Source organism: Bos taurus, chromosome 10 (genome assembly GCF_002263795.3).
Source record: "Bos taurus isolate L1 Dominette 01449 registration number 42190680 breed Hereford chromosome 10, ARS-UCD2.0, whole genome shotgun sequence".
Classification (NCBI taxonomy): Eukaryota; Metazoa; Chordata; class Mammalia; order Artiodactyla; family Bovidae; genus Bos; species Bos taurus.
In genome coordinates, this window is record NC_037337.1 from 31,712,716 (window position 1) to 31,739,756 (window position 27,041).

Here is a 27,041-nt window from a genome sequence, read left to right on the forward strand (position 1 = left end):
GGAGCAACATTAAGACTTATAGCTGGTTTCTCAACAGGAATGATATGATACAGAAGACAACAGAGTACTATCTTCAAAGTACTGGAGCAAATTAAAACTTCAAGTTTAGGATTTTATATCTGGTGATGATAATCTTCAATAGGAAGACAAAAATAAATTTCTAGGCACACATGTACAGAGATAGCTTATCTCCAATATATCCCAGTTGAAGTAAATACTAAAGGGAATTCTTGAAGTAAAAGGAAAAAATGTTCCTATATTAAAACTCCAAGATGTAGGAAGGGATGACAATAAACAGATATGATTAAAATGTGGTATAATGACTGCAAAACAATTATAATGATGTCTTGTGAGATTTGAGATGTATTTATAATAGAATTGAAGTGCATGACACAAAAAAGCAATGAGAGGAGCACCCTAAAGGTTTTAGCATTACCTTAAAAGTGGCTAAAAATTACTAATTTACAAATCAGGTGAAATAAGCAGAAAACTAATATAAGATGATAGATTAAAAAATTAATAATTACATCAAATATAAATGGACAATAAATGGTAAAGTAGATTTAATTTAAAAAATATATATGGCCCATGTGAGAGGTGCATCTTAAATACAAAGATGAAAGTAGGGTGTCGAAAACAAGAATACCATGAAAACAATATCCAAAAGAAAGCTGAGTCAGACAAATATCCTAGGTAAGATTCAATATCAAAATTAAAGGGGAATATTTCATAATGATTAAGTTAAACCTATTTTTTTAAAAAACAGCTAAACCTATAAGAAAAACATAACAATTCTAAATTTTTATGTACCTAATAATGTAGCTCCCAAATATTTAGGCAAGATTCAACAGTAAAATAAAAGCAGGAATATTTTATAATGATTAGGAGTTTGATTTACAAGGAGAAGATACATATTCTAAGTTTTTATGTATTTTAATAATACAATTTCAAAACATATAGGGCAAAAAACAAAAGAAGAAATAGAAAAATCTGCAGTCCTATTAGAAGACTATCAGTACTGAAAACATGCGACAATAAGCAGACAAACAATTCATGTGAAAATAGAAAATAACAAATAACAAAATTAACCTTACTGACACCCAGAAGGCACTCCTGAACAATGGCAGGGTATTCATTCTTTTCAAGTGCACATGGACTTTTTTTTTACCAAAATGGATCGTACTCTGGGCTATGAAACAAGTCTTCCAAAAATTCTGAGAATTAAAATTATAAAGAGCATGTTCTCCAACCACAGAACAATACGATTGTTTCAGGGGGGAATATGACTGGTGCCTACTCACTGTTGGTCACCACAGGAGTGGCTGAAACTAGATATGGTTGAAGCATAGACAGTCTGAAAAGGTGCCTAAGGATGCATCCAATAGGCTTGGGTTTTTCTGTGCACAAGTATCTTTAGGTGTTGGGGTGAATATTCATCATCTATTAACACTATCAGTTAATGGATAAGGATAGAATAGCTGGACTAATCAAGGAGAACTGAGATTCATGCATAACACACACACTGCTCTTAGAATAGTGGGAGAGCAGGTAGAGTTTGGAATGGTTCACCAGAGCATATGTAATTCTATCACTCAGGTTAACTCTTTATTACTCTACCTTGTCTACTTGAGTGACTGTAAATGAGACACCAGCACCTAAGCTCTGCTGGATATAAATAGAACTGGACTGGTTCCTTTTACTCCCTCTTGCCTTTTTAAAAGGGGTTCCCTGGTAGCTCAGATGGTAAAGAATCTGCCTGCAATGCAGGAGATCTGGGTTTAATCCCTGGGTAGGGAAGATTGCTTGGAGAAGGGAATGGATAATGACTTCATCATTCTTACCTGGAGAATTCCATGGATAGAGGAGCCTGGTGGGCTACAGTCTGTGAAGTCACAATTAAGTTTGCCCTTTCAACCTTGGAGGCTTAGAAGGTATTTTTTGAAAGGTAGGGAAAGAAGTCTAAATGTTACTAATTCAGAGTGTGGGCTATGCAAGTTTTCATTCTATTACATTTACTCAAATAATTTAGGGTTAATTTATGGAGACCTGACTCTTCCCACAAAGCCCATTTAATCTGTTTCCCAACCACCAGTTATTAATTAAAAAAATGAATAAATAAAATGTAATTTGAAAGGGCTGAAATAAAGGCATGTTTAACATGAAGGGAAGCAGAGAGAAGCTGGTGAGAAATTCCTTGAGGTTGTGGGAACTGTCAGGGAAACTTTCATTTGAACTGAGTCCCAGAAATTGATTAGGACTTTATAGATGGGTCTGAGCTTGTAAAGGAAAAGAAGCTAGCTACAAACAAGGGCACAGCATTTGGACATCATGAAACATTCACGGAATGGTGAGTCAGGGACTTGTCCACTGTGGGTACAGGATAAAGTGAATAATGGGAAGGAAGTGAGCAGAAAGAGAGGTTGAGTGTAGGTATGGAGAGTCTCACATAACTCATTAGCATATTTGCATGTTACTCTCCCTGTAAATAGAGTCAGTAGAGGTTTCTCGGTGGAGAAGAATCATGATTGAAGCAAAATTTTCCAATGATAATTCTAGTTACAGTAAGGAGGATAGAGTGTGGAAAAATTAGAATCATGATTTATAGGCAAATTTCAGAAAGAGATAAGAATTTAAATCTTAGCAGTGACAGTGGAAATGAGCAGAATGAAGGCTATTTGGGATCATTTTGAAGGCAGGATTAAAGAACTTGGTAACTAAATAGGGTGAGTGAGTGAAGAAAGTCAAGAAAAGTGTAGCATGGCCTCCAGAGTGGATAGAGATACTACTTGCCCATGGAGAATCCAAGAAAAGGGTGAACTGGCCAAGGAGGTATCAGAAAGAGGTCTTGTGTCACAAAAGCTATACAGGTTACAACAGAGGTATTTTTTAGAAAGGGATGGAGTCATCTCTTCTAGGTAATTTATCCCCTAAGCTTAAGCATCATTAGAATGATTTTAACACGAAGTTTATATTGGGATATACATAGAGATTTTAAAAGATAGGGATGTATATTTTTGAGATTAGTAGTTTGTCGGTTGCTTCATTTGCTATTATTTTCTCCCATTCTGAAGGCTGCCTTTTCACCTTGCTAATAGTTTCCTTTGATGTGCAGAAGCTTTTAAGTTTAATTAGGTCCCATTTGTTTATTTTTGCTTTTATTTCAAAATATACAAGCAACTCCTACAGCTCAACTCCAGAAAAATAAATGACCCAATCAAAAAATGGGCCAAAGATCTAAATAGACATTTCTCCAAAGAAGACATACAGATGGCTAACAAACACATGAAAAGATGCTCAACATCACTCATTATCAGAGAAATGCAAATCAAAACCACTATGAGGTACCATTTCACACCAGTCAGAATGGCTGCAATCCAAAAGTCTACAAATGCTGGAGAGGGTGTGGAGAAAAGGGAACCCTCTTACACTGTTGGTGGGAATGCAAACTAGTACAGCCACTATGGAGAACAGTGTGGAGATTCCTTAAAAAACTGGAAATAGAACTGCCTTATGATCCAGCAATCCCACTGCTGGGCATACACACTGAGGAAACCAGAAGGGAAAGAGACACGTGTACCCCAATGTTCATCGCAGCACTGTTTATAATAGCCAGGACATGGAAGCAACCTAGATGTCCATCAGCAGATGAATGGATAAGAAAGTGGTGGTACATATACACAATGGAGTATTACTCAGCCATTAAAAAGAATACATTTGAATCAGTTCTAATGAGGTGGATGAAACTGGAGCCTATTATATAGAGTGAAGTAAGCCAGAAGGAAAAACACCAATACAGTATACTAACGCATATATATGGAATTTAGAAAGATGGTAATGATAACCCTGTATACGAGACAGCAAAAGAGACACTGACGTATAGAACAGTCTTATGAACTTTGTGGGAGAGGGAGAGGGTGGGAAGATTTGGGAGAATGGCATTGAAACATGTAAAATATCATGTATGAAACGAGATGCCAGTCCAGGTTCAATGCACGATACTGGATGCTTGGGGCTAGTGCACTGGGACGACCCAGAGGGATGGTATGGGGAGGGAGGAGGGAGGAGGGTTCAGGATGGGGAACACATGTATACCTGTGGTGGATTCATTTTGATATTTGGCAAAACTAATACAATTATGTAAAGTTTAAAAATAAAATAAAATTAATTAAAAATAAATAAATAAAAAAATAAAAGATAGGGATGGTAGAATTGAAAAGCCATTAGATTGTAAATCAGAACTCATAGTCTTCATCAGCCATTTGGTTGACCTTGGAAAAATAACCTGATCTCCACAAGCAGCTATTTTGTAATTTATGGAAAGAGTAAAAATGCTCTCTCTTCTCTTCTCCCACTGTGTGTGAGGATAATGGTGAACTTTTAGTGAAAACTACAAGTTGTAGCAAAGAGTCAGAAACATCTGAGCATGTACTGAGATAAGGTGTAGAACAACTGATTCGGATAATATTTTGTCATTTGTTAGTTTGATAATTAAAAACAAAGACTTGAAACACACAGAACTCTGCTCAATGTTATGTGGCAGACTAGATGGGAGGAGAGTTGGGGGAGAATGGATACATGTATATGTATGGCTGAATCCCTTTGCTGCTCACCTGAAATTATTATAATATTGTTTGTAAATCTGCTATAGCCCAATGCTTTGCCAACAAAGGTTCATATAGTCAAAACTATGGATTTTCCTGTAGTCATGTACAGATATGAGTTGGACCACCAAGAAAGCTGAGCACCAAAAATTGATGCTTTTGAACTGTGGTGCTGGAAAAGAATCCTGAGAGTCCCTTGGACAGCAAGGAGATCAATCCTAAAGGAAAACAACTCTGAATATTCATTGGAAGGATTGATGCTGAAGCTGAAGCTCTAATACTTCGGCCACCTGATGTGAAGAGCTGACTCATTGGAAAAGACCCTGATGTTGGGAAAGATTGAGGGCAGGAGGAGAAGGGGGCGACAGAGGATGAGACGGTTGGATGGCATCACCGACTCAATGGACATGGGTTTGAGCAAACTTGGGGAGATGGTGAAGCACAGGGAGTCCTGGTGTGCTGCAGTCCATGGCGTCACAGAGTCAGACATCACTTAGCAACTAAACAACAACAATACCTCCATACAAAATAAAAAGCTTTAAAAAATTTAAAACAAAAGACTTGATTGAAAACTTCTCAAAACATTTGCAGGGAAAGGGATTTAAATTCTATCGAAGCTTTAGTCACAGTGGGGGTTTTCTCTCTGTAATTTCTGAATACAGCAAATCTTTCCTTTGCTCAAATATTATATCTATGAGGCTACAAAAGTAACATTACACATGGTATACATTATAAAAACAAACTCTGAAACATTTGTCTGGGGCAAAATAAAAGAAACTGAAAAATTGAAGATGTCAAGCATTTTTACTTAATGCGAGATATCCCCATTACTTCTTTTCCTTTTAATAAAGTTCACACTTAGTTGCTCTCTTGAAAACCAATTCCTCCTAAAGCTTCTCTCTTCATCTTTCATATGACTTTTCTCTGAAGCTCTCATTTCTATCCAGGCAGCATTATTACATATCTTACAAAATCGAACATTAGAGATTAATTACATATGAAGTATATCTGATGGCTCTGGGGTTTCTCTGGGTACCAGTGAGGGCTACCCACTGGTGTCATAAAAGCTGTGTAAATTTAATTAAAATGTAGCTATTTTATTGGGTTTACTATGCAAGTAGGGCCTCTGGTCTATAAAGAAAAAAATAATTTAAAGGAACAAAATACTTTGTGGTGAGGGACAGGCAGCTAAGAGCAGCTGAAAAGAGAGGAAAAGGCTGACAAAGAGAGAGAGAAAGTTCCCTGCGGAATAGTCACTCCTTCCAAATTCACCAAGCCTCTTTCCAAGCACTTCAAGTCAGAGAAAATCCCAAGTGCATTTTTCAGCCCTTCTTGGTTGTTCATTCAGAAAGCCCCAGGGAATCCTAAGCAGATACTTGTCTACTCCGTGGTGATTCATTTGGCATTTCATTCTCCCAAATAGCTAAATGATCCATTCTACCCTTACTTCTCAACCTCATGGACTGTAGCCTGCCAGGCTCCTCTGTGCATGGGATTCTCCAGGCAAGAATACTGGAGTGGGTGGCCATTCCCTTCTCCAAGGGATCTTCCCCATCCAGGGATTGAACCTGGGCCTCCTATATTGCAGGAAGATTCTTTACCATCTGAGCCATCAGAGAAGCACTTTTCCCTGGCACTTCTCTAATACTGAGTAAACTTGAAGAGCTGACAGTGTCAAATTCAACATTGAGAGTCTAACCAGGAGACCCATTCACAACTTCTAAGCTTCACTGTATACAGCTGTGAGGAGTGGGTCAGGGGTTTTGAGCCTCTGGAGGGATAACTTTCTCCGAACGCCCCAGCAAATTAGGCTGTCTCTATTTTGCATACAAATATGCAAAATACTTTGCCCGACAAAAATTCATATACTCAAAGCTATGGTTTCTCCAGTAGTCATGTATGGATCTGAGAGTTGGACATAAAGTCTGAGCATTGAAGAATTGATGCTTTTGTACTGTGGTGTTGGAGAAGACTGTTGCGAGTCCTTTGGACTGCAAGGAGATCCAACCAGTCAATCCTAGCTATTTCACTGAGTTTACTATGCAAGTAGGTCCTCTGGTCTTCTGAATAAAATACTCTGTGGCAAAGGGATAAGCAGCTAAGAATAGCTGAAAAGAGAGGAAAAGGCTGACAAAGAGAGGGAGAAAGTTCCCTGTGGAATAGACTCTCCTTCCACTTTTGTCAAGCCTCTTTCCAACCGCTTCAAGTCAGAGCAAATCCCAAGTGAAATTCCTGACTATTCACTGGAAGGACTGATGCTGAAGCTGAAGCTCCAATACTTTGGCCACCTGATGCAAAGAGCCAACTCATTCAAAAAGACCCTGATGCTGGGAACGATTGAAGGTAGCAGGAGAAGGGGATGACAGATGACGAGATAGTTGGATGGCATCATGAACTCAAAGGACATGAGTTTAAGCAAGCTCCGGGAGATGGTGAAGGACAGGGAAGCCTGGAATGTTGCAGTCCGTGAGGTCTCAGAGTCAGACATGACTGAACGACTGAACAATGACTATTTTGTATTCAAGTAGATAGTGGCCACAATGTGTTCTAAAAGTGGGAAGCAAATATTCTGTAAAATACCTCTATAAAAGTAGCACAGGACCTGTGCTAATCCATTTGGAGGAAGTGTGTAATAACTAATGATGGCTAACATTTATTTCACGTTCAGTTCAGTTCAGTCGCTCAGTCGTGTCCGACTCTTTGCAACCTCATGAATCGCAGCACACCAGGCCTCCCTGTCCAACACCAACTCTGGGAGTTCACCCAAACTCATGCCCATCAAGTCAGTGATGCTATCCAACCTTCTCGCCCTCTGTCGTCCCCTTCTCCTCCTGCCCCCAATCCCTCCCAGCATCAGAGTCTTTTCCAATGAGTCAACTCTTCGCATGAGGTGGCCAAAGTACTGGAGTTTCAGCTTTAGCATCAGTCCTTCCATACTATGTGCATATTTAGCATACTATGTGCTAAATATGCACATAGTATGTCTAGCCCTCACACTGTACCTCCACACTGTAGCATAGAGAGTATAAGTTTTTAAATGAGATGGAAATGATTTGAATGCTGGCTCAGTTCCTTTCTGGCTCTCTGAATCTGTTTCTTTCTAAACTTAATATTTGGCTGGCAAGTTCTAAGTAATGCTTAAAGATTGAGCACACGCACACAAACATCATACATTCTCACACACACACACACACCCCTCTGTAACACATTATCTGGCACAAAATAGTGATGGGAGTTCCATAATATTAGTCTTAGTCTTCAGGAAGACTATTTGGATCTTAATATTATTTTGAAAAAAATTCTCTAAGGATGGGAATTTTGGGATTTGGGGATTTCTCCACTGGTTCGTGCTGCTGCTGCTAAGTCGCTTCAGTCGTGTCCGACTCTGTGCGACCCCATAGACGGCAGCCCACCAGGCCCCCCATCCCTGGGATTCTCCAGGCAAGAACACTGGAGTGGGTTGCCATTTCCTTCTCCAATGCATGAAAGTGAAAAGTGAAAGTGAAGCCGCTCAGTCGTGTCCGACTCCTAGTGACCCCATGGACTACAGCCACCAGGCTCCTCCATCCATGGGATTTTCCAGGCAAGAGTACTGGAGTGGGGTGCCATTGCCTTCTCCGGTAGTAGTTCCTCAGATCAGATCAGTCGCTCAGTCCTGTCTGACTCTTTGCGACCCCATGAGTCGCAGCAAGCCAGGCCTCCCTGTCCATCACCAACTCCCGGAGTTCACTCAGACTCATGTCCATCTAGTCAGTGATGCCATCCAGCCATCTCATCCTCTGTCATCCTCTTCTCCTCCTGCCCCCAATCCCTCCCAGCATCAGAGTCTTTTCCAATGAGTCAACTCTTCCCATGAGGTGGCCAAAGTACTGCAGTTTCAGCTTCAGCATCATTCCTTCCAAAGAAATCCCAGGGCTGATCTCCTTCAGAATGGACTGGTTGGATCTCCTTGCAGTACAAGGGACTCTCAAGAGTCTTCTCCAACACCACAGTTCAAAAGCATCAATTCTTCGGTGCTCAGCCTTCTTCACAGTCCAACTCTCACATCCATACATGACCACTGGAAAAACCATAGCCTTGACTAGACGAACCTTTGTTGGCAAAGTAATGTCTCTGCTTTTGAATATGCTATCTAGGTTGGTCATAACTTTCCGTTCCTACCAGTGTTTAATTAATTTTATATTATAGTTATTTGTTCTATCCAATACAAAAATATGGATCATGTGAAAGAAATCATTGTATTTTGTTAAGAAAGTCAGCATTTCTCTCATTTGGAATGCACCAGGATACCCTGAATTAGAACACCTCTTAATCCAGTTACCGTGGTGTGTGAGTAAAAATAGGGAATGGGTAAAAGAAATGTATTTCAACATTAACTCAATGTAGGGGTTCCAGGTCAGGGTGTGATGTAGAAAGATCCTGAACCTACCTCCTCCTATAGACACACTGAATCCAGAGCTACATGTGGAAAATGTTTCTCTGGGGAAAAAAACTATAAAAACCAGCTAAGAAGCTCCCACCCAGAGTTTCTCTCTGAGGACTGAAGGATTTGAAACCCACACTGGGCACCCCAGCTTTTAGGACCTGCACCTGAGAGATGAGATCCCCAAACATCCAGCTTTGAAAACCGAAGGAGCTCATAGTCACCAGATCCAAGGCTATAGGGAGCTGGAGAAATGACTGTCACAGGGGCCTTGTGCTCAGGCTCTCTCCTCCAGAGCTCAGCACAGGAGCAGCCTATTGAGAGGTACCCAGACTTGTGTCAGAGGCTTATTTGCTTCATCTAATCTAGCACACACCTAGGGGCCTCCTGGGGTACCCTCTGGGGAAGGAGGCTGGCAGGCACCATTTTTGTCCTCTTTGCTCACCAGTAGCACCAGAAAGGAGCTTGTGCCCGCCTCTGCTGCCCCAACTTTTGTGTCTTCCACTGGTGATACCTCTAGACCACTCGGTTCTGAAGGCCAGTGGAGACTACACTCGTGGGTCCCACAGGAGAATAACCAACAGAGAAAGATTCTTAAGTGACGACTACCCTCAGAGCACCCCAGGAGGAAACAGACTCAGGACCCTAGTCTCTCTGTAAAAGGACTTCTAATAGCTTATCTCCATAGTGGCAGGCTTCTGATTAAACACAGGTGGGGCTTCCCTGGTGGTTCAGATGGTAAAGAGTCTGCCTGCAATGCAGGAAACCTGGGTGCAATTCCTGGGTTGGTAAGATCCCCTGGAGAAGGAAATAGCAACCCACTCAAGTATTCTTGCCTGGAGAATTCCATGGTCAGAGGAGCCTGGCGGGCTGCAGTCTGTGGGGTCACAAAGGGTCCGACATTTCTGAGCGACTTCTACTTTACTTTGGCTGACTTAATACTTTGCAGAAATCTCCAAGTGCAGGTGATTTGTTTTGTTTTGGTTTGTTTGCATCTCCCTTCGCTGGGATCCAGAGAATGTATATCTGATATCTCTGGAGGGTGCTTTACATGCCTCTAGGTAAGCTTACCTTCCTGCGTCCCATGGGGCTGTAACAATTAGACAGCGAGTCTCAGCCAGCTATCAGTCCTGGGGCCCTGCACAGACAGCACACTGAAACACATCCTCAGTATTTTTGCAAAAGAGGCCTTTTGCTTGTCCAAGAGCTTTGGCTTGAGAGGAAGGCTTCTGTTTGGCGCACAGCTTGGGGCCTGCACGGGTGCATGCTAGGGACAGGCAAGCCCAGCTCTGCATGCTCTCTCAGCTGCCCTCAGGTCTTTTCCCCTCCCTGAAAAGAACTCAACAAACATACACCAACATACACAAATGTCTAATCATTGTGTTCTACATCTGGAACTAATATATCAATTAGACATCAATAAAAAATAAATAGGTTTCCCAGGTGGTTCTAGAGGTAAAGAACCCATCTGCCAATTCACGAGACATAAGAGACTCAAGTTCAATCCCTGGGCTGGGAAGATCCCCAGGAGAAGGGAATGGCAACCCACCCCAGTATTCTTGCCTGCAGAATTTCACAGAGAGAGAAACCTGGTGGGACAGTCCATAGGGTCACAGAGTCGGACACAACCGAAGCAACTTTGCATACACGCACACACACACAAAAGAAATAAAATTTTTAAAAATGTAATTAGGTCTTACTATGACATTCTTTTTTGATCAGAATTACTTTTGTCCAGGATATTTTTTTCTTTTGTTCTTATAGCTGTCATCCCCAATCCTGGCAAGTCTGTGTAGTCTCCTCTGTCCTTTTTTCACACATGTAATACACAGCTGTCATGAGGAACTCTTGTCCCGTGTGAGGTCAGGAACTGTCCCAACTCGGAAGGCTCTGGAGTAAGGACTGAGGGGAGTGGGTGTGGGCAAGACTGGAGAGAGGAACTGAGGTAGAGTCTTTCTGCTCACACTACAGATGTTGATGTAGTTGGAGAAAGTGGTCAAGTCCCTCTGAATTATTCTCTGCAATTCTTAATTCTCCATTCTTGGATATTTCATTTCTCAAACTTTTACTAGTCTCATTTACTCTATTGAGGCCATTTCTAAGTTATCTATACCTTAAATATTGGGGAAGCTATTATTTTTAGCACATCTAAATCAACAGTGACTCTCCGAAGCTTTGATTTATTTTTAGGAGGACATATTTAGGACACAGAAAAGATTACAGTTATAACTTTTTCTAAATGAACTTTGAAAACTCCAAACTGAGACTCTCTCATTGCAATTTAGTGTTCGTAAGTAAGTGTTAGTCATTCAGTTGTGCCCAACTCTTTGCGACCCCATGGACTGCAGACCACCAGGCTCCTATGTCTATGAGATTTTCCAGGCAAGGATACTGGAGTGGGTTGCCAATCCCTTCTCCAAGGGATCTTTCTGACCCAGGGATTGAACCTGGGTCTCCTGCACTGCAGGCAGATTCTTTACCAACTGAGCTACAAGAGGGTACAAAAAAGCAGATCTTCCCTTCTCCCCCGCTAAAAAACTCACATATAAAAAAACTAATTAAAAACACACAAAATAAAATGTCAGAAGAAAATGGTTTCCACGAGCTTTGTGTAACTACTATTTTCCACTAGGCACCATTTCTTTAATTTAGATATGAATTCAAGAACACATCATCTAAATTTTTAAAATTATATGATTTTATCTGAAATAAAAAGCAGTAAGCATCTAGCCATTATACCACAGTAAAATTACATTTTGTAGTATTTCTCTGCCCAAATACATATATAAATGATCAATAAAGGATAAACATAGAGCACCAAAACACACAGCCAGATTAAAAAGGAAAATAACTTTGCAAAGTAAAAGCTTAAAAAATGCAAATCAATGAGAGTCTGAACTCCCAGTCTTGCTCTGCTCCAAGGTAAGAAGCAGGTGATGATGAGCATTCTAACATTCTGCGTTGTAAACAAGACTGCTTAGAGACGAGGCTTTCTGGATAAAATAGGACTGAAAAAAAGTTGCTGGACATTAGCTAGAGCTAAGGCTTTTTAACAAGGCAGGCTGGGAGTGAGAAGGTAGATACATTCTTGCAACAAGGCAGTGGTCAGAGAAGCCTAGATACCAGCCTACTGACTGAAGCTATATTATCCTCAGTGAGTGAGATAGGAGCTGCATTAGGTCATCACATACTCTTGGACACATATGGGCTGAGGATGGAAGGCTGGGTAAATGCTATGCTAAACCATCTGTGACATAGATAAAGGGACAGAACAAAATACAAGTGAAATTTCTCTCACAAACCAAATTCCAAAACAGGAAAAGACCTAACCCTGCAATAGATGCCCTGGTGCCTTGCCTCCATCTCCGTCCTCTCACTGCCTGAGTGTCCATTGGTGTGACTTTTCAATACTTGCATTTTTTTTCCTTTTGCCCTGCCAGCTTGCAGGATGTTAGTTCCCTGACGAGGAATCAAGCCTACACCCTCAGCAGTGAAAGCGTGCAGTCCTAACCACTGGGCTACCAGCGAGCCCTGCATTTTATTATTTTAGTTTCCCTACTGTCTCTGAGGCCTGCTTTGCCCATTGGTCTGATAAACTAGAAGTGGTGTATAGCTAATGCCTTCTAGGCACATCTTTACACTGACTAAAGGAAATTTGTGCATAAATGTTCTCACAATATGAGTACGATAACTCTGAGAGGTCTATTGTACACTCAATCCCAAAATTTTCCTAGTGGAAGTGACCTCTAGTTACACACAGGGGTCCTGACTTGGTGATGCCTCGTTTTATTGCCTGTTTCCTTCCCTGTCTCCCTTCTCCATTAATCTACTGTCTATTGGTGTGACTTAACTTTCCAAATAAACTAGTTGCGTTCAGTTTTGTTTTGTTTTTTCCTCAAGGTCTTCTCTACAGAGAATACAAACTAAGGTGGATGCTGAGAAGATTAAGCCACAAATATTAGCTGAAGAAACCTATATTGTCTCAAGAAGTTAATATGATGAAACAGTCTGAAAATCTTTAAAATAAATGTTTAGTGCCCACATATAAGTGAAGTATAATTTCTATTTTAAAAAGCAACAACATGAAACAAACAAATAAAAAGGCAGACATGAGGCAATCAACAAAATATGAAACAAATTCTATTAAAAATGCTGGAAAGGAGTTACGCAGCCTTCATAATCAAACATTAAATGATGTAGTAACTTGGCACTGGAAAAAATTAGTGAATTAAAAGAGACATTCACCCAGAATGCAGCATGCAAGATAACAACAAAAAGGAAGGCAGGTGGGGTAGAAGATAGGAAAGTCATGGAGGACAGATTGTGATGTGCAGTCCTAATTTCTATCATATTATAGTTTCAGAAGAAGACAACAGAGGAAATGGCACAGAGGAAATTATTGAAGAAATGAGAATTTACCAACTGTCCTAAGATCAAAAGTGGATTCAAAGTAATAAGCAGGGTAAATATAAGTATATAATTAAAAATAAAAAACTCTGGAACAGCAAAGTTAAATTGCAGAATAGACAAAATTATTTTAGAAGCTACCAGATTGAGGGCAAGAGGAGAAGCGGGGGACAGAGGATGAGATGAATGGATGGCATCACTGACTCAATGGACATGAGTTTGACCAAGCTCCAGGAGATGGTGAAGGACAGGGAGGCCTGGCGTGCTGCTGTTCATTGGGTTGCAAAGAATCAGATATGACTTAGTGAGCAACAAAAACAAGACAGAAAGAGTTGATACCCTACAAAGGAATGTATTTGAACTGACAGCAAACTGTTCAAACATAATAAGGACAAATATCATATGACATTGCTTGTATGTGAAATCTAAAGAAAACTATACCAATGAGCTTATTTATGAAATAGAAATAGACTCATAGACATAGAAAAAAAATTTATGGTTACCAAAGATGAAAGGTGGGAAGGGATGAATAAGGAGTTTGGGAGTAAAATATATACACTATTGTTTACAAAATAGATAACCCACAAGGGGCTACTGTACAGCATAGAGAACTATATTCAATACCTTTTAATAACATATAATGGAAAAGAATTTAAAAAGAATATGTATGTATTAATGCATATACATACATATATAGCAAAGTAACATATATATATATATATCAGATCAGTCGCTCAGTCACATCCGACTCTTTGCCACCCCATGAATCGCAGCACGCCAGGCCTCCCTGTCCATCACCAACTCCTGGAGTTCACTCAGACTCACGTCCATCGAGTCAGTGATGCCATCCAGCCATCTCATCCTCTGTCGTCCCCTTCTCCTCCTGCCCCCAATCCCTCCCAGCATCAGAGTCTTTTCCAATGAGGCAACTCTTCGCATGAGGTGGCCAAAGTACTGGAGTTTCAGCTTTAGCATCATTCCTTCCAAAGAAATCCCAGGGCTGATCTCCTTCAGAATGGACTGGTTGAATCTCCTTGCAGTCCAAGGGATGCTCAAGAGTCTTTTCCAACACCGCAGTTCAAAAGCATGAATTCTTCGGCGCTCAGCCTTCTTCACTGTCCAACTCTCACATCCATACATGACCACAGGAAAAACCATAGCCTTGACTAGACGAACCTTTGTTGGCAAAGTAATGTCTCTGCTTTTGAATATGCTATCTAGGTTGGTCATAACTTTCCTTCCAAGGAGTAAGCGTCTTTTAATTTCATGGCTGCAGTCAACATCTGCAGTGATTTTGGAGCCCCCCAAAATAAAGTCTGACACTGTTTCCACTGTTTCCCCATCTATTTCCCATGAAGTGATGGGACCGGATGCCATGATCTTCATTTTCTGAATGTTGAGCTGTAAGCCAACTTTTTCACTCTCCTCTTTCACTTTCATCAAGAGGGTTTTGAGTTCCTCTTCACTTTCTGCCATAAGGGTGGTGTCATCTGCATATCTGAGGTTATTGAGATTTCTCCCGGCAATCTTGATTCCAGCTTGTGCTTCTTCCAGTCCAGTGTTTCTCATGATGTATCTGCATATAAGTTAAACAAACAGGCTGACAATATACAGCCTTGACGTACTCCTTTTCCTATTTGTAACCAGTCTGTTGTCCATGTCCAGTTCTAACTGTTGCTTCCTGACCTGTGTACAAATTTCTCAAGAGGCAGATCAGGTGGTCTGGTATTCCCATCTCTTTCAGAATTTTCCACAGTTTATTGTGATCCACACAGTCAAAGGCTTTGGCATAGTCAATAAAGCAGAAATAGATGCTTTTCTGGAACTCTCTTGCTTTTTTCATGATCCAGCGGATGTTGGAAACTTGATCACTGGTTCCTCTGCCTTTTCTAAAACCAGCTTGAACATCGGGAAGTTCACGGTTCACATATTGCTGAAGTCTGCCTTAGAGAATTTTGAGCATTACTTTACTAGCGTGTGAGATGAGTGCAATTGTGCAGTAGTCTGAGCATTCTTTGGCATTGCCTTTCTTTTGGATTGGAATGAAAACTGACCTTTTCCAGTCCTGTGGCCACTGCTGAGTTTTCCAAATTTGCTGGCATATTGAGTGTAGCACTTTCACAGCATCATCTCTCAGGATTTGAAATAGCTCAACTAGAATTCCATCACCTCCACTAGCTTCGTTGGTAGTGATGCTTTCTAAGGCCCACTTGACTTCACATTCCAGGATGTCTGGCTCTAGGTCAGTGATCACACCATCGTGATTATCTTGGTCATGAAGATCTTTTTTGTACAGTTCTTCTGTGTATTTTTGCCACCTCTTCTTAATATATATATATACACATATATATATAACTAACACAACATTGTAAATCAACTATATTTCTATAAAAAGTAAAATATAATAGAGATCAGATGATAATGAAAGGATATCTAAAATTCTGAGGGTACTAATTATTCAATATTATAGAGGGAAAATATTGCATACAAAGGCCATGAGTGCATAGCACTAGCAAGATATGATACAGAGGCATAGGCTTATAGAAAAAAATCACAAGCTTAGTAACATCAATAAATGTGTTCTCAAAGCCCATTATTCCATAAGGAGACTTAAGTCAGACACTTCCTGAAGCACCATGGACAGTGTTCCAGCACAGCAGTACTGACTTCATTCTCTTAGATGATTTATTAGGAAGTTGAAGTAGAGGGCAGGGTGGCAGAGAACCCCTAGTCAACACCATACAAATGGGCACTTCCTGGTTCAGATGTGGCTTTGTCAGATGTTTCTCTCCTCTCTCTCTCTCTCTCTCTCTATATATATATATATGTATATATTTATATATATATATACATACACATACATACATACATGTGCATTCATGCTAAGTTGCTTCAGTCATGTCCGACTCTGTGACTCTATGGATTGCAGCCTGCTAGGCTCCTCTGTTCATGGGATTCTCCAGGAAAGAATACTGGCCTAGATTGCCATGCCCTCCTCCAGGGGATCTTCCCAACCCAGGGATTGAATCTGTGTCTCCTGCAACTCCTGCATTTCAGGCTGATTCTTTACTGCTGAGCCTCCGGGGAAGCCCACATACATACACACACACATATATTTCAGCCACACAAAGACCAAAATATTTACCATTCACAGATTCCCTACTACCACCTGACAAGCCATACTCTGAAACTACTGTTCTACTGATTTTCACCTAAACTATGGACAGTTTTGCTATTTTAATGTATTGATCGGCTAGCAAGAATTCTCAAGGTGAAAATGGAAATATGAACCCAGAGAGGCAGGCAGAGAACAGAAGCCTACTTTTACTCTGGGTCTTACTAAACCTGGGTCATCTTGAGCTTTAGTTTTCAGGCCTTCAAAGGACCTGAAAGATGGTAACCAAAGCTTGTTTCAGATGAGTACATAGGTCTAAGACCATGCAAGGTATATGCTCAGTGTAAGGGATGATGGGAAATAAATTGCCTTCCTTTACCATTACCAAGTGAATACACATTATTAAAAAGTTGGAAAAGGATAGTTAAGTGCCAAGCCCTTCAGGTATGTAGATTCCACACTCAAACTGCTTTTAATTACCTTTCAAATAATAGTGAAAGCAACATGTTCTCATTTTATATAATACAGCTAGCCCTTCCATCATAAACAATCATGCTAACCCTCTCCTTAAAATAAAAAGAGGTCTGTACGAGACAGCAAAAGAGACACTGATGTATAGAACAGTCTTATGGACTCTGTGGGAGAGGGAGAGGGTGGGAAGATTTGGGAGAATGACATTGAAACATGTAAAATATCATGTAAGAAACGAGTTGCCAGTCCAGGTTTGATGCACGATACTGGATGCTTGGGGCTAGTGCACTGGGACGACCCAGAGGGATGGTATGGGGAGGGATGAGGGAGGAGGGTTTAGGATGGGGAACACATGTATACCTGTGGCAGATTCATTTTGATATTTGGCAAAACTAATATAATTATGTAAAGTTTAAAAATAAAATAAAATTTTTAAAAAAAGTCCAAATTTGCTAGATTCTTTCTGGAGGATGTTTTTGCTTTTCTAATCAGTAACAATTCTACCTTGGTATTCTCTAACTTAAAATTAAATGATAACTCTAACCATAAAAATATGCTTTATATAAAATACTAGGGAAATGAATGGTTTCCCTCTGAAAACAACCTAAAAACTATGTAAGTGACTCCTACACATCAGGAAAATGAGGGGAAAAGTCCACATCAAAGTGCATAGGAGAGGCAAAGATAAAATCTTGCTATAATTCTACCCCCAGTGCAGTGACCACTACAAGAAGGAACTCAAATCACAGAGCTTCTCCCTGAGGAGGGACAGGTTTGAGTCCCACTTTGGATACTTCATCTTTTAAGAACAGCACTTGAGAGATGAGCCCCTAAAACATCTAGCTCTGAAAGCCAGTGGGCTTGAATCTAGAAGATTTAAAAGGTCATGGTAAATTGAGAAATCATTCTTAAAGGGCTCATACATGGATTCATCTTCCCAGGGCCCACTGCAGAGTGTTTAAAAAGCATCAAGACTGTATGTGAAAGAAGGGTATTTGCTTATCCTAAAGCACCATCCTGAGAGCCAGGCATCTAATTTAACAAAACACTAGACTGCATCTAATTTAACAAAACCAACTGTGGTCCTCTCCAGGGATGAAGGCTGGCAGGTGCTATCTTTGTACTTTCCCTTAGACGTATTGCAACTCTCTGGTACCTCCAAGAAAGGAGCTTGGATCTCATCTGGCACCCTGATATTTGTAGCTGCCACCAAGGATACGTCTAAGTCATCTTTACGTTGCCTACAAAAGGTTCACTTCAAATGTGAAAACACAGGGACTGAAAGTGAAAGGATGGGAAATGATATTCCAAGAAAACGGACACCAAAGAAAGCTGAAGTAGCTATACTGATATCAGACAAGAGAGATTTTGAAACAAAGAGTTTTATAAGAGACAAAGAAGTTATAACATTATGGTAAAGAGAGCAAACAAGAAGATATAAGATCTTAAAATATTTATGTATCCAACAAAGGAGCACCTAACTATACACAGCAAATACTAACCGACCTAAAGGGGGAAATAGACAGCAATTCAATTATAATAGGATAATACTCCATTTTTATCAATACATAGTTCAATCACATAGGTATTAGTTGAGAAAACATCGGCCTTAAACAACATATTAGACTAGAAGAACTTCACAGACATATAAAGAACATTTCATCCCAAAACAACAGTATACACATTCTTCTCAGGCAATCATGGAGCGTCATCTAAAATAGATTATATATTAGGTCACATAAAAGTCTTAATATATTAAAAATGATTCCAATTATATCAAGTATCTTTTCCAACCACAATAGTATGAAACTAGATATCAATTACAAGAAGAAAACTGGAAAATTCACCAATTTGTAGAGCTTAAAACATACTACTGAACAATCAACAGGTCAAAGAAGAAATCAAGAGAAATTAAAAAATTTGGAAACATGGAAATACAATTCATCAAAACATGTGGAATGCAGTAAAAGTAATCGCAAGACAAACATAATAATGAATGCCTATTTAATACCTCCAGAAATAAGACAAATCTCAAATAAAAAACCTAAACTGACATCTCAAGGAACTAGTAAAAAAAAATAAGATATAAAAACCAAAGTTAATGGAAGGAAATAACAAAGATCAGAGCAGAAATAAATATAATAGAGATTTAAAAGATAAAAGAAAAGGTCAAAGACTAAGAGGTAATTCTTTGAAAAGGTAAGTAAAGTTGACAAATCTTTAGACTCACCAAGAAAGCAGCAAAGAATCATATAAATTTAAAATTTTAAAAATGAACATTACACCTGAAACCATAGAATACAAATAGTTGTAAGAGACTAGTAGGAACAATTATATACTAACAAATTGGACAACTTTGAATAAATAGACAAATTACTAGAAAAATACAATATACCCAGACCAAATTATGAATAGAAAATCTAAACAAATTGATTACTTGTAAGGAGATTGAATTGGTAATCAGAAATCTCCCAATAACAACAAAAAGTCAAGGACATGAATCACTGGTAAATTCTACCAAATATTTACAGAAGAATCAATACTAGTCATTCTCAAACTCTTCCAAAATATAAAAGAAAGAACAGTTCAAAATCATTTCACTAGGCCAGCATTTTCTTGATACAACAACCAGACAAGGATCACACACACACACACACACACACACACACAAACACACACACCAGATCGCAGGCCAATATCCCCAATGGAAATAGAGACAAAAATCCTCAAAATGAATATGATAAAGTATTAGAAAATCATACACTATGATCAAGTAGGATTCATTTCAAGGATTCAAGAAAAGCTCAATATTTGCAAATCAATTAATTTTATATACCCTATTAACAAAATGAAGGGTAGAAATCATATAATCTCAATAGGTGCAAATAAAGCATTGACAAAATTTAATATTCATGTACAAAAAAATTCTTAACAAAGTAAAAGCCATATATCACATGGCCACAGCTAACATCATACCCAATGATGTAAAACTGGAAGCTTTTCCCCTAAGAACAAAAACAAGATGAGGAAGCCCACTCTCACCACTTCTATTGAACATAGTATTAGAAGTCCTAGGAGGAGTAACAGGGAAGAAAAGGAAATAAAAGCCATCCAAATTGGAAAGGAAGAAATGAAACGATCAATATATACAAATGACATGATGTCATATATTCAAAACCCTAAAGGCTTCACTCAAAATTGTAAGAACTAATCAACAAATTCCAAAAAATTACAGGATACAAAATCAATATATAAAATCTGTTGTATTTTTATATAGTAACAAACAGAGAATTTTAGAAAGCAATCACATTTACAGTTGCATCAAAAATAATAAAGTACATGGGAATAAATTTATCCAAGGAGATGAAAGACATATACACTGAAAACCATAACAGATTTATGAAAGAAACTGAAGAAACAAATAAATGGAAAGATAGTCTGTGTTCATGGATTGGAAGAATATTCTTAAAATGTCCACACTTCCCAAAGCAATCAATTGACTCAATGCAATCCCTATCAACATTTCAATAATACTTAACAAATATAGAACAAATAATCCTACAGTTTTTATGGAACCATAAAACAACCTGAATAATCAAGGCAATGTTGGGGTAGAATAACAAAGTTGGAAGCATCACGGTCCTTGATTTCAAACTGTATTGCGAAGCTATAGAAATCGAAACAGTATAATACTGGCATAAAAACAGACACTGAAATCAATGGAATAGAATATAGAGCTCCAAAATAAACCCACACATATATGATCAATTAATTTATGACAAAGGAGTTAAGAATATACAAAAGGTAAAGGAATGTTTATTCAATAATATTCATTATAAGTAACAATTTTTTGTTATCGATCAGCAATATTTGGAAAACAGGACAGCTACAAGAAAAAGACTGAAACTGAAACACTATCTTTCACCATATAGAAAAATTAATTTAAAATGGATTTAAAACCTAAATATAAGATCTGAAACCATAAAACTCCTGGAAGAAAACAGGGTAGTAAACTCTTGACACTGATCTTGGTGATGACTTTTTTTGGTATCTGACACCAAAGGAAAGGCAGCAAAAACAAAAATAAACAAAGTGGGATTACATTTAACTTAAAAGCTTCTGCACAACAAAGGAAACCATCAAGGAAAATGATAAGACAGTCTGCTGAATAGCAGAAAACATTTGCGAATTATATATCTGATAAGGGGTTAATTTCAAATCTGTATAAATAACTCATACAACTCATTAGCAAGAAATAAACCATCTAATTTTAAAATGCGCAGATTTGAATAGATATTTTCAAAAGAAGACATACAGGTAAGGGGTACATGAAAAGGTGCTTAGCATCACAAATGATCAGGGAAATGGATGTCAAAGCCACAGTAAGGTATCACCTCCCATCTGTTAGAATGGCCATCATCAAAAAATATAAGAAATAACAAGTTTTTTTAAGAATCTACAGAAAAGGAAACTCTCTGCACTGTTGGGAGTTTCAACTAAAAGAAAAGATGTATAACTTGAGAGTTACGAGTTAAGTTTTATTTGGGGCAAAATGAGGACTGCAGCCCGGGAGGCAGCATCTCAGAGAGCTCTGAGAGACTGCTCCTAAGCGGCAGTGGGGGAAAGTCAATGTAAGTGCTTCTCTAGATAGGAGGAGATGCAAGGATTGAGATCATAAAATCTGTTCCTAAACACATCCAACTATCTAAAGATTCCCTGGAGCACAGAGTGCCTCCCTCCTCCCTGAACTCCCTCGGATTGTTGAAGGTCACAGCTATAGCAGCAGGGGTTCAATCTCCATGGAGGGAGACGGCAGATGCCTTTGTTGTTCAGTTGTTGGCAATGCTCTTGGTAAGTGCCAATTTGTAGTTGACAGTAGGAATGTGGATTGGTGTAGCTTTTGTGAAAATTGTATGGAGGGTCCTCAAAAAATTAAAAATAGAACCTCCATATGATTCTGAAATTCTACTTTTGTGTATATATCTGAAGAAAATGAATATTCTAACTCAAAAATATATACATATCCCCATATTCATTGCAGAATTATTTACAATAGCAAAGATAAGGAAACAACCTAAGCATCCATCAATGGATGAATGGATAAATAAATTATGGTTTATACCTACCACGGATTATTTTTCAGCCATAAGACATAAATGTTGCTAATTGCAACAATATGGATGGAACTTCAGGGCATTATGCTAAATGAAATAAATCAGGCAGAAAAAGACAAATACTATCTGATTTCATTTATATCTAGAATAAAATTTAATGAACTCTTGGAGACAGAGAAGCAGATAGGTGGTTGCCAGAGGCAGGGGTTTGCGGTTTCTGAAAAGTGTGAAGGGAGTTAAAAACTGCTATTTTTCAATTACAAAATAAGGCATGGGGCTTTAATGCACAACATAGTGATTAGAGCTAACAATATTTTATCGTATATTTGAAGGTTGCTAGGAGATTAGAACTTAAAAGTTCTCATAACAAGAATAAACAAATTTTATAATTTTGTATGGTGATGGATGTTAACTAGACCTATTGTAGTGGCCATTTTACAATAGATAAAAATACTAAATTATTATGTTGTATATCTAAAACTAACCATAGGTTAATTATAGCTCAATAAAAAGTACATATGAGAGAAATTAAAATACTGTTAACAAACAGGCCATCTTAAATAGAGATAAGATGTTTTAAGGTCCTTGTATTGTGCAGGAAATAAGTAAACCTTAAATTAATGCATTCTAAAAGATAGAAATTTGATGGTATAAATCAGTTTACTAAAATTAGAGGATTTTAAAAATGGAATGATATAATGTATTTGATCTATTCATAAAAAGGCAAGATGGAGAAAATAAAAACAGTGGATCAAATAGAATGCACAAAATAAAAATATCAGTCATATAAAATATGTGATTACATTTAAATATTTAAAGAGCTTTGTTTATTTATTATAGTACTATAATATTTATTATAAGTATTATTTATTTTAATATTTAAAGTCTAACAGAAATGAAAATATTAAAAAATATATGATATTTATAGAAGTCAATCTAAAATATAAGGATACAAAATGCCTGAATATACAAAGTCTAACAGGACTGAAAAAATTAAAAGCTATATGATATTTACAGAAGGGCAATCTATAAAAAATGCTTTAATATAAAAGTGTTAAAAACTAACAAACAGAAAAAGTCACAAATGTAGAAAACAAACTTATGCATACCAAGGGGGAAAAGGGGGGAGGGATACATTCAGAGATTGGGACTGACATATTCACACTACTAAATATAAGATAAATAACTAATAAGAATCTACTCTATAGCACAGGGAACTCTACTTGATACTCTGTAATAACCTACATGGGAAAAGAATTTATAAAAAAGTGGATACTTCTATATATATACAACTGATTCACTTTGCTGTACAACAGAAAAACATTATAAATCAACTATTCTCAATAAAAATTAATTTAAATAATGAAAGTGTTAAAGAGCATATAAGACACATAATTATCCAAATAAACTCCTCATAGATATGTTGTACCAGACAAAAGAAACTTTAAGGCAGCAGCTGCTGCTGCTTCTAAGTCACGTCAGTCCTGTCCGACTCTGCACAACCCCATAGATGACAGCCCACCAGGCTCCTCCGTCCCTGGAATTCTCAGGAAAGAACACTGGAGTGGGTTGCCCTTTCCTTCTCCAATGCATGAAAGTGAAAAGTGAAAGTGAAGTTGCTCAGTCATGACTCTTCACAACCCCATGGACTGCAGCCCAGCAGGCTTCTCTGTCCATGGGATTTTCCAGGCAAGAGTACCGGAGTGGGTTGCCATTGCCTTCTCCGACTTTAAGGCAGAGGCAAATGATAAAAATTCACTTTATTAAAAATGTATAAGAATTCTAAGCTTTATGAAGCAAATCATATCATGTAAAAACTGACAAAACTACAGAGAGAATCTGATTAATTCACCATCATAGTTGAATATTTTAATACATATTTCTTAGTAACTTACAGATAAAATAGGCCAAAAAAATCAGAAAGAGAATCTGAAGAAACAAGCAACTTTGATTTTATAGACACATAGAAAATTATACACTAAAAATAGAAAAAGAAAAATAGAAGAAAATTATACACTACACCGGTAACAGATATTCCTTCTAAGCACACAAAACATTTATGAAAACTGATTATAAACATAGCCTTAAAGAAATCATAACATCGCTTCTCGGCCTTTTGGCTAAGATCAAGTGTAGTATCTGTTCTTATCAGTTTAATATCTGATACGTCCTCTATCCGAGGACACTAAAAAAAAAAAAAAAAGAAATCATAACAAATTTGTTTGACCATAGTGCAAGGAAATTAGAACTAATAAGAAAATGATACTAATAAAACAAAACCCACACTGTACTTTTGAAAATTAATGAGTGCCTTCCTAAATAAGGCATGAGTTAGATCACAGGATTTTAAAAATATTCAGAATGGAATACTGAAAATACTTAATATTATAATTAATGAAATACAGCCAAATTAGTACCTTTTCATAAAAGAAAAGAAGAAAGTCTCAATCAGTGAGCTAATTACTTACATTTTATATCTTAGGAAAAGAAGTGGGGGTGGGGATTAAAAGAAGGAATAATACATAGCAATAAAAAAGAGAACAAACTACTTACTATTCCTTCGCAACAATCTGGATGTCTCTCATAGATATAATGTTGATTAAAAGCAACCAGGTGCAAAGGTTATGTACTGTATGGTTTTATTCCATGAAGTTCAAGAGCAGACAAAATGAATCAGTAGTGATAAAAATGACAGAAATTTTCTCTGAAGAGAATAACTGAAAAGGGGCACAAGGGAACTGAACTGTCTGAAATGTTCTGTCTCTTGACCTGGATGGTGGTTTCACAGAAATATTCGTTTGTAAAATGCATTTGACTGCATATTTTAGATTTGTGCACTTTATAGTATACATGCTATACCTCAACAGAAAGGCTTAAGAAAACAATGAAAAGTAATTTCGGATTGAGACATATACACTATTGCTACTACGGATAAAATAGATAACTAATGAGAACATGCTGTATAGCATAGGGAACTCAATCCCCTGTGGTGACCTGAATGGAAAGAAGTCCAAAAGGGAGGGGATATATGTACCTGGACGGAGGAGCCTGGTAGGCTGCAGTCCATGGGGTTGCTAAGAGTCGGACACGACTGAGCGACTTCACTTTCACTTTTCACTTTCATGCACTGGAGAAGAAAATGGCAATCCACTCCAGTGTTCTTGCCTGGAGAATCCCAGGGACCGGGGAGCCTGGTGGGCTGCCGTCTACGGGATCGCACAGAGTTGGACACAACTGAAGCGACTTAGCAGCAGCAGCAGCAGCATGTGTGCATGTATGGCTGATTCATTGTGCTGCACAGCAGAAACTAAAACAACATTGCAAAGCAACTATATTCCAATAAAAATTAATTAAAAAAATGAATCTAGAATAGAGACAGTAAAGCCACAAGTTTTCTAAATAGAAAATGAAATATACAAGCATTAAAGTAGATTGACCAAGAAAAATGAGAGAATAAAACAATTTTAAGATAAAAGAGTATACAACTTAGATGATGTATTTAAAAGAGAAAATGTGAACACTAAATATAACTTTTTAGCATTACACTTGAGAACATAGATGAAATTAATTTTTAGAAAAAGTAATGAGGAAATAGAAAATCTGAAGATTGTATAATTAGAGTTGTACTAAAAGTTCACTTTGGTCATACGCTATTGCCAAATATTAAACAAACATTCAACCAAAGCCAAGGCAAAATTCAAATAAAATTATCACAGAACAAATTTCTGGAATATAGTAGTAAATCTAAAATTTATTTGAAATATTTGTTTCTGATAGCAATTATAGTGTCAAACTTTCATAATTGGCTAAAGAACAGTAATTTCTTTTTAGGGTCAGTTGCCATGTAGCCAAGCTATTATATAGTAGTGATACCAAATATGCTGTTTTTCCAACTGGCATATTTAAAAACATAACAAACTTCTTTATAGCTGGCTGAATATAACAGAGGAAAAAGTTTTTCATAAAATATTTTCTAGTAGTAAATTCACATGTGGAATTTAAAAATTGGATAAAATTTTTTTAAAGAACTTCTTATACTTTTAGCTACTAAAATTTGTAATGAATCCTTGACTATCATTTTACAGATATTTTCTTTTACATTTTTAGACTCCATAAAAACCCTAAGAATCATCTTAAATTACATCCAAGCCAAGTTTTATTAGCAAGAATAAAATTTCTCTAGCATATTATTTTCTTCGTATTATTTGTTTATATATGTACACTCATGGATTAAAGTTTGTGTTATATTGAAGTTTTATTTTTCATACTATTTATAGCTGATAACATTTATATTCTATTTATAATCCATTTGTTGATGGGAATTATGACAAAATAAATAACTTTCAAAGTTTAGGATTAAAATATAATCCAATATCCACTGTTCCCCCTTATATTAATACTTAACTTTTTAAAAGCATAATTTGGATCAAAATAATCTTATTAAATTCATATAGTGGCTTTATTTTAATATATATTCAGTTCAGCCGCTCTGTCATGTCCGACTCTTTATGACCCCATGAATTGCAGTACACCAGGCCTCCCTGTCCATCACCAACTCCTGGAGTTCACTCAAACTCACATCCATCAAGTTGGTGATGCGATCCAGCCATCTCATCCTCTGTTGTCCCCTTCTCCTCCTGCCCCCAATCCCTCCCAGCATCAGAGTCTTTTCCAATGAGTCAACTCTTCGCATGAGGTGGCCAAAGTATTGGAGTTTCAGCTTTAGCATCAGTCCTTCCAAGGAACACCCAGGACTGATCTTTAGAATGGACTGGTTGGATCTCCTTGCAGTCCAAGGGACTCTCAAGAGTCTTCTCCCACACCACAGTTCAAAAGCATCAATTCTTCAGTGCTCAGCTTTCTTCACAGTCCAACTCTCACATCCATACATGACCACAGGAAAAACCATA

At 37.8% G+C, this 27,041-nt stretch overlaps 1 long non-coding RNA gene and 1 pseudogene across 1 annotated transcript; both read left to right on the plus strand.

The window, feature by feature from the left end:
- Positions 1–1,835: 1,835 nt before the first annotated feature.
- LOC132346303 (uncharacterized) lies at positions 1,836–13,032 on the plus strand. Its single transcript, XR_009496093.1, has 2 exons — positions 1,836–2,347; positions 12,925–13,032. It is a non-coding gene; the product is annotated as an uncharacterized lncRNA (long non-coding RNA).
- An 11,199-nt stretch (positions 13,033–24,231) lies between these two features.
- On the plus strand, positions 24,232–24,343 carry LOC112448631 (uncharacterized; annotated as a pseudogene).
- Positions 24,344–27,041: the final 2,698 nt, after the last annotated feature.